General features: G+C 41.8%; 1 protein-coding gene across 2 annotated transcripts in view; it reads left to right on the top strand.

Annotated features, from left to right (window-relative positions):
* Nucleotides 1-12,807: 12,807 nt before the first annotated feature.
* Nucleotides 12,808-14,489, top strand: part of CALN1 (calneuron 1) — a 492,584-nt gene continuing 490,902 nt past the window's right edge. The window contains exon 1 of one of the 2 annotated variants that reach the window (XM_032328188.1): nucleotides 12,808-12,975. The gene's annotated coding sequence lies outside the window, so the exon portion shown is untranslated. The remainder of the gene's footprint in view (nucleotides 12,976-14,489) is intronic. The other variant, XM_032328183.1, reaches the window with a different exon arrangement.

Here is a 14,489-nt window from a genome sequence, read left to right as displayed (position 1 = left end):
TCAATAAGAATTATTCCTTGTCATCTACTGGGCTCCCCTTGTGTGCATTCTCTTACCTGCTGGAATCCTGGAGCAAAGAGGAAGGGATCCTTAAGCCCTTTAACCTCTAGCAACTTCCAAGGTACTTGTCCTTGAACTCAGGCTCCAACTTCCCTAATCACTGGATCGCTACTTTTTAATCTCCCAACAGGGGAATTTTCTTTCCTGGTCTCAAAGCCCAGAAGGAACTTCTTTCCCATCTTTGTCATACCTGTCAAACCTTTATAACTTCCCGTTTTGATCCTCACCTGGTCCCTACTCATCTTTCCTTTTTTCAGACTCTTCTTTTTAGCTTGTCAACCCCCGCAGATATCGGTCCATTCCTGACCCACATCGGAGAGCAGATAGAGACACATCCGCCTCTGTGATGATTACACGTAAGTGTGACACACACGTGTTGCACGATGTGTACCTGTGCACCGCATTCCCAGGAATGTCCCTGAATTCTGAGCCCTTTAAAGTTTTTTAGAGAAGCAAGCTAAATTTTGGTCTAGATGTATTTTTTAACTTTGTAGTTAAAGTAGCTAATAAAATAATTAATTTTGGTGTTTCATAAGAAAATCTACTAGCATAGTACATGGTAGGTAATCAATGAATATTTGTTACGAATGGATGAATGAAAGGACATGAAAGAAAAATAAATGGCGGTAATAAAAATTTAAAAACATTAAATTGCTTTTTTTAAAAAATCACAGCATAAATAAATATTACCATAGTAAAAAAGGGTATAGTACAGATGATTTACAGATTTACATGTTATTACTACAGCATCTTTGTTGAGAATTCCATTGTTAATATATCTATATTATATCCATTGCATTGTTATTATTGTTATTGTATCTACATTTGGTCCAATACAAGTTAACCTTTAAATTAAGCAAAATGACCGTGGATCAACTTAGCTTACCACAGTTTGTACATAGACAGCACAACTTAAATTTTCTTGAACTCCTTATTTTTAAATAAGATTTATGTATAGATTTGAAAAAAGTGTTTTAATTAAAATAGTGAAAATTTTAAAAATAAATTCTATGATGATTCATGGTCACAACTATTAATGGTACATCAGAAATGGTGACCTGGGTCAGAGAGGCTGAGGGTTATGTGCCTGTCTTGCAGACTGGGTATAAGAGACTGCCCTTTTCTCTCTTGCTTAGGAAACTATAGGACTTTCACTTCTGGTCAAGGTGGAGTGACAGGTGCCAGATTTACTATCCAGTCTTAAATAAACTAAAAACGAACTACATAAAAACACTTTAAGACATTGGACATCAGACTAAAAATGACAGTTCTCCCAAAGAGATGAAAAAAACAAAAAAGAGGTGAGCCTTACAATTTACTCCCAGTTTACTCCTTTGAGAGAATACCCAGATAGTGCTGCAGGGAGGGTAAACCCAGGCAGGGCCTGGCAGACTTCCTCAGTTGAGAAGCGATGGCTGACAGTCTAGGCGATGAAGGAGGCTAGAAGTCAAAGGCCTCAGAAGCAGGAAGGAGAAGCCATACAGAGGAGACCTGTGATCTGCAGAGGGCAACCCCTAAGTTTTGAGCTGAATACTGATGAGTGCTTGCGTGTGAGAAAACTACTCAAGAGAACCATTTGGAAGGATGAGAGGTAACAATGTTTGACACTCACACAGGCTGGGAATAGAGCTTATTCCTACCAGCCAGAGTAGAAAAACTCATAATTCATGGACTTTGGGTGGGGTACCCAAAGGGTTTTTCCTCAATAGAATAGCTAAAGACCCAAACATATAGAACTGTTAGGAAACAGCTATTTCATAAAAACACCTTGCGAACATTTATAATAATTTAAAAAATAGCCATCAACCAACAAGGCAAAATTCAAAAGATATTTATTGGATACCACTGTCTGGTATCCAATAAAAAATTACCAGGCATGCATGCCAGGCATATGGCCCATAATGAGAAGAAAAATCAATAATCGAAACCAACACAGAGTTTACAAAGATGTTGGAATTAGCAGATATGATTGATAATGAGGCAACTATTGTGAATGATATTCCATATGTTCCCAAAGTTAAGTGGAGACATGGGAGATATTTATTTTAAAAAGTCCTAAATCAAACTTGTAAAAATAAAATCCACAATATCTTGGATGAAGTATTTACTGGATGAAATTAATGGCAAATTAGTCATTTCAGAATAAAAGTGACTTTTTAGAGACTCAAAGTTATAGCACTAGAAATTGTCCAAAATAAACCACAGAGAGAAAAGAAAGAGCAGAGCCTCAGTGAGCCGTTGGGATAACTCCAAGAAACTTACAAATGTGTTACCAATAAATGTGTAACTTGAGTCCATGACAAAGAACTTCAGACTTCTTCGCAAAGCAGAAAAATATTTGAAAAAATAATGACTGAAAATCTCTCAATTTGATAAAAATATAAACTCATAGATGCAAGAAGCACAAGAAACTTAGCCTCACACACACACACACACACACACACACAGGCATGTCACACGCAAACTACTCAAAACCAGTGATAAAGAGAAAATCATCAAAGCAGTCAGAGTGAAAAGACATGTTATATATAAAAGAACAAGATAAAGATGACAATGGATTTCTTGTTAGGAACAAAGGATGTGAGAGGATAGTGGAATAACATTTCTAAAATACTAAAAGAGTAAAAAAAACAAACAAAAAATACATTTCACCCTAGAAACAAAATATCTAAAGAAAGAGTTCTTTAAATATTAAAAAAAATGAAGAAATTAATGCCCAGCAGATTTCCAATATATGAAATGTTTAAACTAAATCTCTTAGGCAGATGGGAAATGATACTGGATGGAAATATAAACCTACATAAAGAAATGAAGAAAACTGGAAATGACACTATTGAATACATATACAATATTTTCCTTTGTTATTTAAACTTATTTAAAATATATTGACTTTAAACAAAAATAATAATGGAACATTTGATTTAGAACATGGGAAAGTAAAGTGTATGACAACAGTAGCACAAAGTTTGGGAGTGAAGAGGTGGAAGAATATGTCTTATAATATTCTTACATTGTGTGTGAATTAGCAGGTATCACTTAAAGGTAGGCTGTCATAAGTTAAAAATGTATTCTGTAAACCTCAAAGCAACTACTAAAATAACAAAACAAAGCCAACAAAGGGGATAAAATGGAATTATGCAAAAAATATTCACTCAACACACAAGAAGATAGGGAAAAAAGGGAAAAGTGACCAAAGAACAAATAGAAGGAATAAAAAACAAATACCAAGAAGATGGACTTAAATCTAACCATAAGGGGAATCATACTAAACATAAATGGTCTAAACATCCCATAAAAAGGCAGAGAAACTGGATTGGCAATAGTGATATAAGACAAAGTAGATTTCAGAGCAAAGAATATTCACAGTGATTTAAAAAGTATTGATTTCATAATAATGAAATATTATGTAGATTGATTCATCAAGAGGATATAATGATTTTAAGTATTTATGCTACAATAACAAAGATTTAAAATATCTGGAGCAAAAACTGATAGAACTGCAAATAGACAAATCCAAATTATAATGGAAGGTTCCAGTACACCTAAATTAATACTTGAAAAAAATTAGACAGAAAGTCAGTAAAGACATAGAAGATTTAAACAACACTGTCCACCAGGTTGATCTATATGGCTTTTAAGGAACATATGGAGTCTCAGTAAATTTCAATTTCTCAATAGAAGTTTGTTTTATGACTGCAATGGAATTAAATTAGAAATCAAATTAAATTCTAAATCAATAACAGAAAGAGCTTTTAAAAGTCTCCAAATATTTGGAAACCAAGCAGCACATTTTAAATTTTTTAATTTTTAATTTTATTTATTTTTAAGATTTATTTATTTGAGGGGGAAGAGGCTTAGGAAGAGGGAGGGGAGGAAGTAGACTCGCCACTGAGCATGAACCCCACGTGGGGTTCAATCCCATAACCCCAAGGTCACAATCCAAGTGGCAATCAAGAGTTGGACACTCAATTGACTGAGACACCCAGAGTCCCCAAAGTTTTTATTTTAATTCCAGTTAGTTGACATACAGTGTAGTATTAGTTTCAGGCATACAATATAGTGATTCAGCACTTCCATACAACACCTGGTGTTCATCACATTTACACTCCTTAATCCCCATCACCTATTTTAACAGACTGAGACACCCATGCGTCCCCCTCCGTCACCTATTTAACCCATCCTCCCACCCCTTTTACCTTCTAGTAACCGTCAATTGTTCTCTATAGTTAAGAGCCTGTATCTTGCTTTGTGTCTCTCTGTCTCTGTCTCTTATTTTTTTGCCCTTTATTTGTTTTATTTCTTAAATTCCACATACGAGTGAAATCATATGGTATTTGCCTTTCTCAGGCTGACTTATTTTGCTTAGAATCAATAACACACTTTTAAATGAATCATGGGTCAAAGAAGAAATAAAAAATGAAATTTGAGAGCATTTTGAGTGGAATGACAATAAAAATACAACATATCAAAATTTGTGGGATGCCATTCAAGCAGTACTTACAGGAACATGTATAACACATTAGAGAAAAAGAAAGGTCTTAAACCAATAACCCCAGCTTCTATTTTTAGTGCTCTAGAAAATAAAGAGCAAAATTAACCCAAAGCAAATTAAAAGAAAAGAAAATGATCGGAATTAAAAAAAAATCAGTATAAATAAAAAATAGAAAAAATAGAAAATAAAAAACATGGATATTCAGAGAATATCAATATTCTCTGAATATCAATGAAATAAAAATGTAGCTCTTTAATAAGATCAATAAAATTGACAGAGATTCTACGTACATACAGTTTGATGAGTTTGAACGTATGTGTACGCCCATGGCATCATTACCACCATTAAAGTAATAAACATATTCATTACCTCCAAAAATTTCCTTGTGTCCTGTTGCTTGTTTTTGGGGTGTGTGGGGTAAGAACACTTAACATGAGATCTACGCTCTTAAGAAATTTTAAGTCACAACATTGTCTTACCTATAGGTACCATGTTGTAACGAAGATCTCTAGAACTTACTCATCTTGTATAACTTATACCCATTGAACCGGAAGTCCCCATTTCTCCCTCCCCTCATTCCCCAGGAGCACCAATGTATGTTTGACCATTTCAGATACCTCGTATACCTCATACCTCATAGCTCATGTATTTCAGATACCTCATGGAATCAAATGTTCACTGATAGAAAGACGGATGGAGAAAATGTGATATACACATACAATGGAATGAATATTCTTCAGCCTTAAAAAAGAAGAAAATCTTACCATTTACAACAACATGGGTGGACCCGGAAGACATTATGCTAACTAAAACAAGACTTTATGCTAAATGAAAGTGATTTTTCATAGAGGCAAAATGTATTAAACAAAATCTTGATCCATACAAGTACGAATGATAGAGTTCATCAATATTTTATTTTACTTTATTTTAAGTTCATCAAAATTTTAAGAATTAATTTGTCTGTAAGACACTGTTCAGAGAATGAAAAGACAAGGCACAGAAATGTATTTGTGGGATAAAATATTTGCGAGGTATGTGTGTTATACAAATTTTGTATCCAAAATATATAAAGAACTTTCAAAGCTCAATAAAAAGGAAACAAACAACCAATTAAAATAGGTAAAATATATGAACCTATACTTCACCAAGAACTTGTAGGGATGGCGAGTAACCTCGTGAGGAAGACATCATACGTTGGTCTTTAGGGACAAGCAAACTAAAACTATAATATACACCCTGTAATTTATTATTTTAATGAGGTTATTTGTAAATGTTGATTTCACTTTTGCCTCCCAAATACTTTCGATACGCTCACAATTTATCCCTGCATACCAGTGTGTCCGGATACTACAGTGGTCAGGAAGAGTCAGTGGTGGGGCAGTATTTAAAAAAACAAGCAGACAGACACCCTTACTAGGCTTTGGGGTGTTAGGGACTTCCTCTGGGCTTCATACTCTCAACGAAATAAATCTGCTCAGAATGGCGGGGCGGCTTACGGCATGTACTGATTACAGATGTCCCAGGCTCATGCTCTCGTTCGTTCAACCATTCATTCATCATTCATTCATTCATTCATCACTTGCCTGTTGTCTTCCAGGCAATGTGTTAGATCCTGAGGATGTACAGATGAATGCTACGTGATTCCTGCCTTCACAGAGCTTAGAGATTAATGGGTGAGGTAAGGATGTACGAAAAATGCTACGTGAATCCAACAGTAATAGGCAGATCGCATAGAGGACGATTTGGAGAAGAAGGACCCGTTGTCCTGGGAGGAGCCGGCAGACACAGAGGTGATCCTTGGCAAGGTGCTAAACAAGAGAGGCCGGTGACGATCTCTAGGAACATCAGTTAGGTCTTTCCTAACTCCTCTGTGAACTGGTTGCTACACTTGTCTCTTCCTTAACCCCCATCCCCAACTTGTTCTTTGCTTCTTTTGATACAATTCTGCCCTCGGGTCTCAGCTCAATGGATCCTTTCTCTCACATGCTCTCAGGACTCACCTTTTCTTTGCAGCACTTATTCCACCTGTAATTTCATCATTCTGCATACACTTCTGCAGTTGGTTGCTTTGTCCCCACAGCGGAACATAATCTCCAGCAGAAGACTGCCTCTGTGTGATTTGCTTACTTTCTCCACCTCCAGCACCTAATCTGGCACATGGTAAGTGTTCAGCAGGTTTGGGTGGAATGAATGAATGAATGAATGAATGAGTATATAGTCTGAAGAGAAGTGGAAAAGCAAGTCTGAATGTTACAGGATGCTAACATTTGAAGGCTGAAGGGGTTGGTTGTGCAAGCCTCCAGAGTGCTGGCAGGCTCAGGTGAGATGTGTGGCGAGCCCAGGAGAAATCCACTGTCTCTCACTCAAGAGGTGACTCACACCAGTACACTTTGTCCGAGGGCTGGGCTTTGCCAGCCGAAGTCGCTCCAGAACTCCCAGGAGCTCTCAGCCGCATCCACAGTAGACCTTCTTCCTCTACGTCTTCATATTTCTTTGCGGAGCCAAGTTCGTTCAATTTTCAAATAATCTTGGGCATTCTGCACCGGGGACATGTGCCACAAAACCCATTTCCTCAGGGAACTCATGAAGATGTGCTCGAGCAGTGCGGAAAATAAAACATTCTAGAGCAGAGGAATGCAGTTATGCATCTGAAAGAACCGTGTTCGTGGGTTGTCTCAACCACTTTCCAGCTGTGTGATGCTTATTTGGAAAATGGGACAAAGCTGTGTTTTGTTCAACCTTTTTATGAAAAGGTCTAAATTAGATAAGGTCAAGCAATCAATAAATGATTTAGAATGAACACAGGCATATGCGAAGAACCCAGTAATTGTAGTGTTGTCAGAATTCACCACTACAGACACCGTACTGGGAGGGTTAGATCCCCCAGGTCTGGGAGAGTCCGGAAAGGGCACTTGGAACAAGTACCTTTCGCAGCAGATCATGAAGTAAGCACAGGAGAATCCCAGATGAGCAAGTAAGGGAAGAGTGCTTCAGACTGAGGGAATAATGAAGCTCCGGCCAAGTCAGGATAGAAGAGTCCATTGTGCTCCGGGGTCTGGACGAGAGTACATGGGGTCATTGTGAGATTTTGAACATCGCAGGTCTGTTTGAAGACATTTCCCTGAGAGCCTCGTTTTCCCAGGTTCCAGGGAGATCTTTACAACCAATACACAGAGTTCAGAAAAACATCTAAATCTTGGAACTAAGGCAAAGAAAGAACAACATCTTCTTTCAATGTCACACAGGGGTATTGTTGAACAGGCCCCAAAGCATTATTTAATTATAGGGGAATGTACCTTTGTTTGACTCACTATTCATCATTGATTAAAAGCCCAGACACTGTGGAGTTACATGTTAACTCGATAATTTTTTTTTTTTTTAACTGGTGGGGATGCAATTGATTTCTGTCTGGCAGAAAAGATAACTCCAAGTGCTTTACCACCCTATCAAGACATTAACCAGTTTTGTATCTAACCTCACAACTTTATTCTAACATGCTTTTTTCAAAAACCTAGAAATACCCCGTTCCTCAAATGCTTTTTTTTTTTTTTTTAAAGATTTTATTTATTTATTTTTTTAACAGACAGAGATCACAAGTAGGCAGAGAAGCAGGCAGAGAGAGAGGAGGAAGCAGGCTCCCTGCTGAGCAGGAAGCCCGATGTGGAGCTCGATCCCAGGACCCCGAGATCATGACCTGAGCCGAAGGCAGAGGCTCAACCCACTGAGCCACCCAGGTGGCCCCCTCAAATGCTTTTTGAATCAGCTTTACCCAAACTTCTGATTCTCTCATTAGTAAGTTGAATAAATCTTTGATGTGTGTTCATTCTATATTTGCGTGAAAACCATGTTATTAACATTTGACCTCAGCGTTTCAGCCAAAAATCCCCATGAAGGAGTGAGTAATAAAACTGGAAAGCGGGGAATCATTTTTTCGATTTCAGCCCTGGGTTACTCAGCTGAAAACGGATGAGGGAGCACCTTAAGTAGTGGGAAAAATTACTTTGAAGATTAGCGGAGAGCACTGCAAGTCTGAGCGGCATCTTGGGAGCTCGGCAGCTCTGGTCAATGGACCTGGGAGCTGATTCGGCTAATCACGGTTGGGCCAGCATGGACACGGGCCCTGTGCATGGGACAGAGGGGAGGGCTCCCTGACACCAGTAAGATCAAAGTCAGACTAGTAGCAGCATCTTTCCCCATGTGCTGCCAGATGCAAATCTGTTGAAGGCAGAACTCAAGCCAACAGCTGGACAACAACCAGGGACTTGGGCAGCAGAACCTGCCACTTGTGGGAGGGTTAATGAGGGTTTTCGGGCTTCAGGGACCTACACTCCAGTGAAAAACTGGAAACAGGGCAAAAGGTCCGTCTTTCATGTCTGGCCCATGGGTTGGGGGCAGATCAGAGCAGGAAGACTGTGATTTGAGAGCATGTGGAGTCGGGGGGCTCAATCCCAAATACTCCAGATACGGTACCTGGACGCATTCTTCCGTTCAACAAGGATGTAGCGTCTGGTAAATGCCAGGCTCAGATGGCAAGTGGGAAGGCTTCTGTGACTAGGGTTGATAGGGGTGGGGAGGGCAGCACGGTCATGTCCTGTTCTGTCTTTCTCTTGCCTTCATTGTGGTGGGATTGGGAGAAGGGCAATACTCTGTTTACCAAGACTCTATGGGGCTTTGCTAGGACACCCCAAGCGGCGGACAACTGTCGTTCTTGTTAACACTCCGCTTTTTTTGACCACCCCACAGTGCTGGAGGGATTCCCCACGGGATGAGTCAATGCCTCCCCAACATAAAGCTAGGAACAAGCTTCCCCAGACACCCCTGCAGCGGGAGGCAGGCAAGCAACTAAGGCTTTGCCAGTCACATGCTCCCTGGACAACCACGCTTTGGAAGCAACTGACCCACAAAGGCAGGGGACCGTGTGGACTCCACATTGGCAAAGGAGATGCAGAGCCACTCAGCCTTCAGGAAGGGTGCAGGCGCAGCCCTGAAGTCTCCAGGCTCTCAGTGGGCTCCCTCTCCAAAGCAGAGTCCAATTAGACACATCTGCCTCCACTTAGGGATTTACCTGAACATCCAGAGATGTTTCACACAAAAGAAATTCTGGGGAGCAGTTAGAACACCCTGTAGCTCTGTCTTGCCTGTGTCTTTAACGGAAGTGTAGGATCCTTAATGATATTGGTTCCCTTTCATCAGGGAGAGAACAGTGATTGGTTATCATTGAAACAGACCCTCATTCTGGGAATGAATTCTCCTTCCCTGCTCACTAAGCTTCTGGCAACATTGCTTGTGGACTCAATTATGGTATCCCACATAACACGTTTTACAAATTAATTAATCAAGAAGCTCATTTACAGAAAAGAAAATAAGGACATGTAAAAAAAACTAATGTCTCTTCTATCCTCGCAGTAGTCAGGATACGCCATGTTTCCACGGTCATCTCCCATTTCCATGCTGTGCTATTTTTTGAGCAGAATCTCTGGGCCAAATGCTTTTTGTGCATTATGGCACGTATCCAGTTCTCGTAACAGCCCATTTTCCACATAAGAAAACCAAGGGCCAAAGAGGCAAGTTGCCCAACACCACATAACTAATAACTTCAGAGTTGGGCTTGAAACCCATTCATGGCCATATTCTTTTTGCTACATTATGTTCTTCCTTTTTAATGTGGAACAAAAGGGGGAGATTTTGTTTGTTTGTCTATTTAGTTATTGAGGGACAGTTGACATGCAGTGTTACATTAATTTCGAGTGTGCAACACAGTGATTCGGCATGTCTATACAATATGCTATGTTCACCACAAGTGTAGCTACCATCTGTGACCGACCATACAATGGTAGCACAATATCATCGCCTGTACTCCCTATGCTGTGTCTTTTATCCCTGTTATTTATTCATTCCATATCTGAAAGCCTGTATCTCCCACTCCCCTTCTCCATCTTGCCCATCCTCCCCCTCAAGGGGAGAATTTTTACAGTGTTTCTCACGACTCTACCACTTCCCTCTCTCTACTACTTCTACCCTGACTTCAGAATTAGACCCATATTCCAGAGTTTCAAAGGACATTTGAGAATAAGAGGTTGCTTATGAGTTAACCAGTTAGGAAAAGGAATACTGATTCAGGTCACCTCTTCTTGACTGAGTTCAGACAAGATTAAGGAAAGAGGTTTTGTAGCGTATTATGAAGCTACAGTCATCAAAGCAGTGTGGTATTAGGACAGGATAGGTAGCTGTATCAGTAGAACAGAATAGAGGACCCAGAAATAAACCCATGCATCTATGGCCAATGTATTTTGAAAAGGATGTTAAAATCATTCAGTGGGAAAAGAGTAGTCTTTTCAACAAATCGTGCTGAGATCATTGGAAATTTACTTAAAAAAGAATGAGGTTGGACCCCTTCCTCACACCATACACAAAAATTAGCTCAAAATCGTTCGAAGACTTAAGTGTAAGAACGAAAACCAGGGGCACCTGCGTAGTGCAGTCAGTTAAGCATCTGACTCTTGGTTTTGGCTCAGGTCATGATCTCTGCGTCATGAGATGGAGCCCCACATTGGGGTCCTCACTCAACGCAGAGTCTGCTTAAGACTCTTTCTCCTTCTGTTCTTCCCCACTGTGTGCATGCACCACATGCTCTCTCTTTCAAATAAATAAATAAATATAAAAAAAAAACCAACCCAGAACTAAAACCATAAGACTCAGAAGAAAACATAAGGGGCAAATATTCATGACCTTAGATTTGGCAATGGAGTTTTAGATATGACACAGAAAGTACAGGCAACAAAAGCAAAACAGAAATTGTACTTCATCAAAATTTTCATGATGAGCACTGGGTGATATATAGAATTATACCCCTGAAACCAGTATAATACAGTAAGTTAACGATACTGAAATAAAGATAAAAAACTTAATTAAAAATGTGCTCCAGGTCTTCAAAAAAAAGAATATTATCAAATAAATGAAAAGACAACCTACAAAATGGGAGAAAATACTCATATATCATATCATATGTCTGATCAGGGTCTTGTATCTAGAATATACAAAGAACTCTTACAACTCAACAACAAAAGCACAACCTAGTTTAAAAATGGTAAAGAGATCTGAATAGACATTTCTCCAAAGAAGATATATAAATGGCCAACAAACACATGAAAAGATGTTCAACATCATTAGTCATTAAAGAAATGCAAGTCAAAAGCCTAATGAGATAGCTCCTCACAGCCACAAAAACGGTTATTATGGGGAAAAAAAGATGTTTTGGAGAGAATGTGCAGATACTGGAACTCTACATATTGCTGGTAGGAATATAAAGTGGTTCAACAGCTGTGAAAAACGTATCAAACATATGTTTAAATTAGGTTAAACCTACAAGTACTGCATGACCGAGCAGTTCCACTCTTAGATCTGTATCCCGAACGAGTGCGCAAATATTTACAGCGGCGCTATTCGCAAGAGCCGAAAGGTAGATGCAACCCAAATGTCCATCAACAAAAGATAAATTTTGGTGCATATATACAATGGAATATTATTTGATCATAAGAAGGAATGAGGGCCCTACTACGTGCAACAATGTGAATGAACCTAGAAAACAGTCTGGTGAGTGAAGGAAACCAGATCCAGAGGGTCACATACCCTAGGACAACATTTAAGTGAAGTATCCAGAGTAGACGCGTCTGCAGAGACAGAGCAGACTGTGTTGTTCAGGTGCCGGGAGCAGAGCGGACGAAATTCACGTGTTCCGCAGGTGCCCGGTTTCCTCTCGGGACGACGACATTATCTCACAGCCAGGTGGAGGCGGTGACCCCGCAGCATCCCGGATGTGTTCAACGCCACTGGAGTGTTCACTTTACAATTATTTGTTTTATGTTACGTGAATTTCACCTCAATAAAAATGATGTTTTTGAACAGCCTAGAGTGAGCTAAGAGTCGGTGACACAGCAGCAGACTCTGCCCGGGGGTGCTGCTGGGTGGGGGCCCGGCCCCGATCTCAGCCACAAGTTCATCAGGAGCACGTCTGGGGGACTACAGCGAGGGGCACACACCCGCCCCCAGCCCGGGCAGGGGTCTGCGGCGGCCTGGGGGGTGGTGGGCAGCCTGCTGCTGTCTCGGCTCCTTGGGAGTTAACGTGATGCTCTAGGGTTGCTACAAGGCTCTCTCCGGCTCCTCCTCCACCTGCCTGCCGCCGCCGGAGAGGCCTGGCCGGGCTCCAGGATGCTCGCAGCTTCTCCCGCCTGCAGTCTGAGCCGGCAGCCGAGCCCGTGTCTGGCACGACCTCGGCGGGCTCCAAGGGGCCAGGCCAGGCCGGCTCTGGGGCACGGCGGCTGGCTGTGTGGACGCCGCCTACCCATCTCCTCACCCCAGCTCACGGCGCTGGGACTGCTCAGGCAGCCCTGGGAAAGGACTGGGGACCGCCTCCGGGAACACAGGTAAGCGCGGGGGGCTGTCGGCTGTGGGGCCCCACGAGGGGGACAGACAGGCTCGGACACACTGAGTTGTGTGTGACTCTGCACGGGCGTCCTTGTCTGGGACCCACGGGAAGGCTCGCAGCTGTTCTCCAGCATTAGGGGGTGGGGTGAGGTATTTTGGGGACATGCTTCTGGCTAACTTCTCCTTGATCGTCTGAGCCCGACGCAGATATCACCTTCTCCAGAAAGCCTTCCTAAGCCCTAAGGTGCCCTTTCCCCGTGTCCCCAAAGCACGCCAGCACCTCCACATAGCACTTTCTGTACCCCAGTGTAGAATCCTGATGACCTCTCGGCCCCCCACTCTGGACTGTGGGCTCCCTGGGGGCTGGGTGCCTTCCTCCGATGTCGCCTACCTCCCTGTCAGGGACCCTCGAGGTATCTTAGGTGCCCACGGTTGACCTGGGGAGGGAGGGCTAATCTTTTCTCTTCCTTTGCCAGGCAAGTGCCTGTTCACGTGTGTACACACGTGTACGACTCACACGTGACCTCAAGGAAAGTTGAGTGTGTGCTTCAGTCCAGGTCCGTGTGACGGAATCTAGACTATATGGAGCGGCCGTGGTAACGCGTTGGGGGTCAGCCACTGTGGCTTCAAACTAAGTAGCTCAAACTCCCGCATCATACCAAGCGTGGGGCTTCCCTGTCCAGACCTTGAGGGTGTTGGCCCCCACCTGGAGGTCCTCCTGGTTGACCAGATCTCTCACTTAGACCTGTTTTTTTTTGTTGTTGTTTGTTTTTGTTTTTTAATATTCATTCGCTTCATTTCGTTTTCTTCCTTTCCTGGGCTAGGACGAGTCCCTTGGCGGGGGGGTGTCCCCACTCGTCATTATATTAAAGTCTCCATTCATTTTACTGGACTCAGAGTGAGGCGGAGACTTCGGTCCTAGAAGTCAGAGGAGAAAACACAGGGGACCCTTCTCTGCGCAGGAAACTTGTTGGTTTTTTTTTCTTTTCTTTTCCTCTATGATTGTCCCAAACTACTTTAAGCAACAAATCAGTTATACTGCCAGTGTTCATCTCCTGCCCACAGACTCCGGTGATCTACATACAAGAGTCATGTCTTCCTGCTAGCATAATTTTTGAACTCTCTTATGCTGGAAGAGTGTCTGTCTCTTTCCCGACCTTGACTGTGACATTACAAAACCTTCTTCTATTGGTTTGGCCTTGGAGAGGTCTGTTTTCAATTCCCACTTCTCATTCCCCTAGTGGCAGCAGTTAAGGGTGAGAGTGTGTGGAAATGTGTTAATCTTGGTGCAAATAGGCACAACCCAGGCCTTAAAACTCAAATGTACGCTTAGGAGGGTCCAGGCCACTAGCAAACACAGGAGGTCACTGCGCCAGCCTTCCAGAGGGACCAGTGAGACACAGCCCCTGGGCTCAAAAGCACAGAGTCAGGTTTGTTTTGGGAAGCAGAGAAGTCTCTGGGAACTTACAAGATAGTGCGATAAGCCTAGGTGGGAAGCGCAGGATGCTTTGAG

The sequence above is a fragment of the Mustela erminea genome, chromosome 20 (assembly GCF_009829155.1).
Source record: "Mustela erminea isolate mMusErm1 chromosome 20, mMusErm1.Pri, whole genome shotgun sequence".
NCBI lineage: Eukaryota > Metazoa > Chordata > Mammalia > Carnivora > Mustelidae > Mustela > Mustela erminea.
The sequence above is the reverse complement of the archived record's forward strand: the minus strand, read 5'-3'. Positions and strand labels throughout refer to the sequence as shown.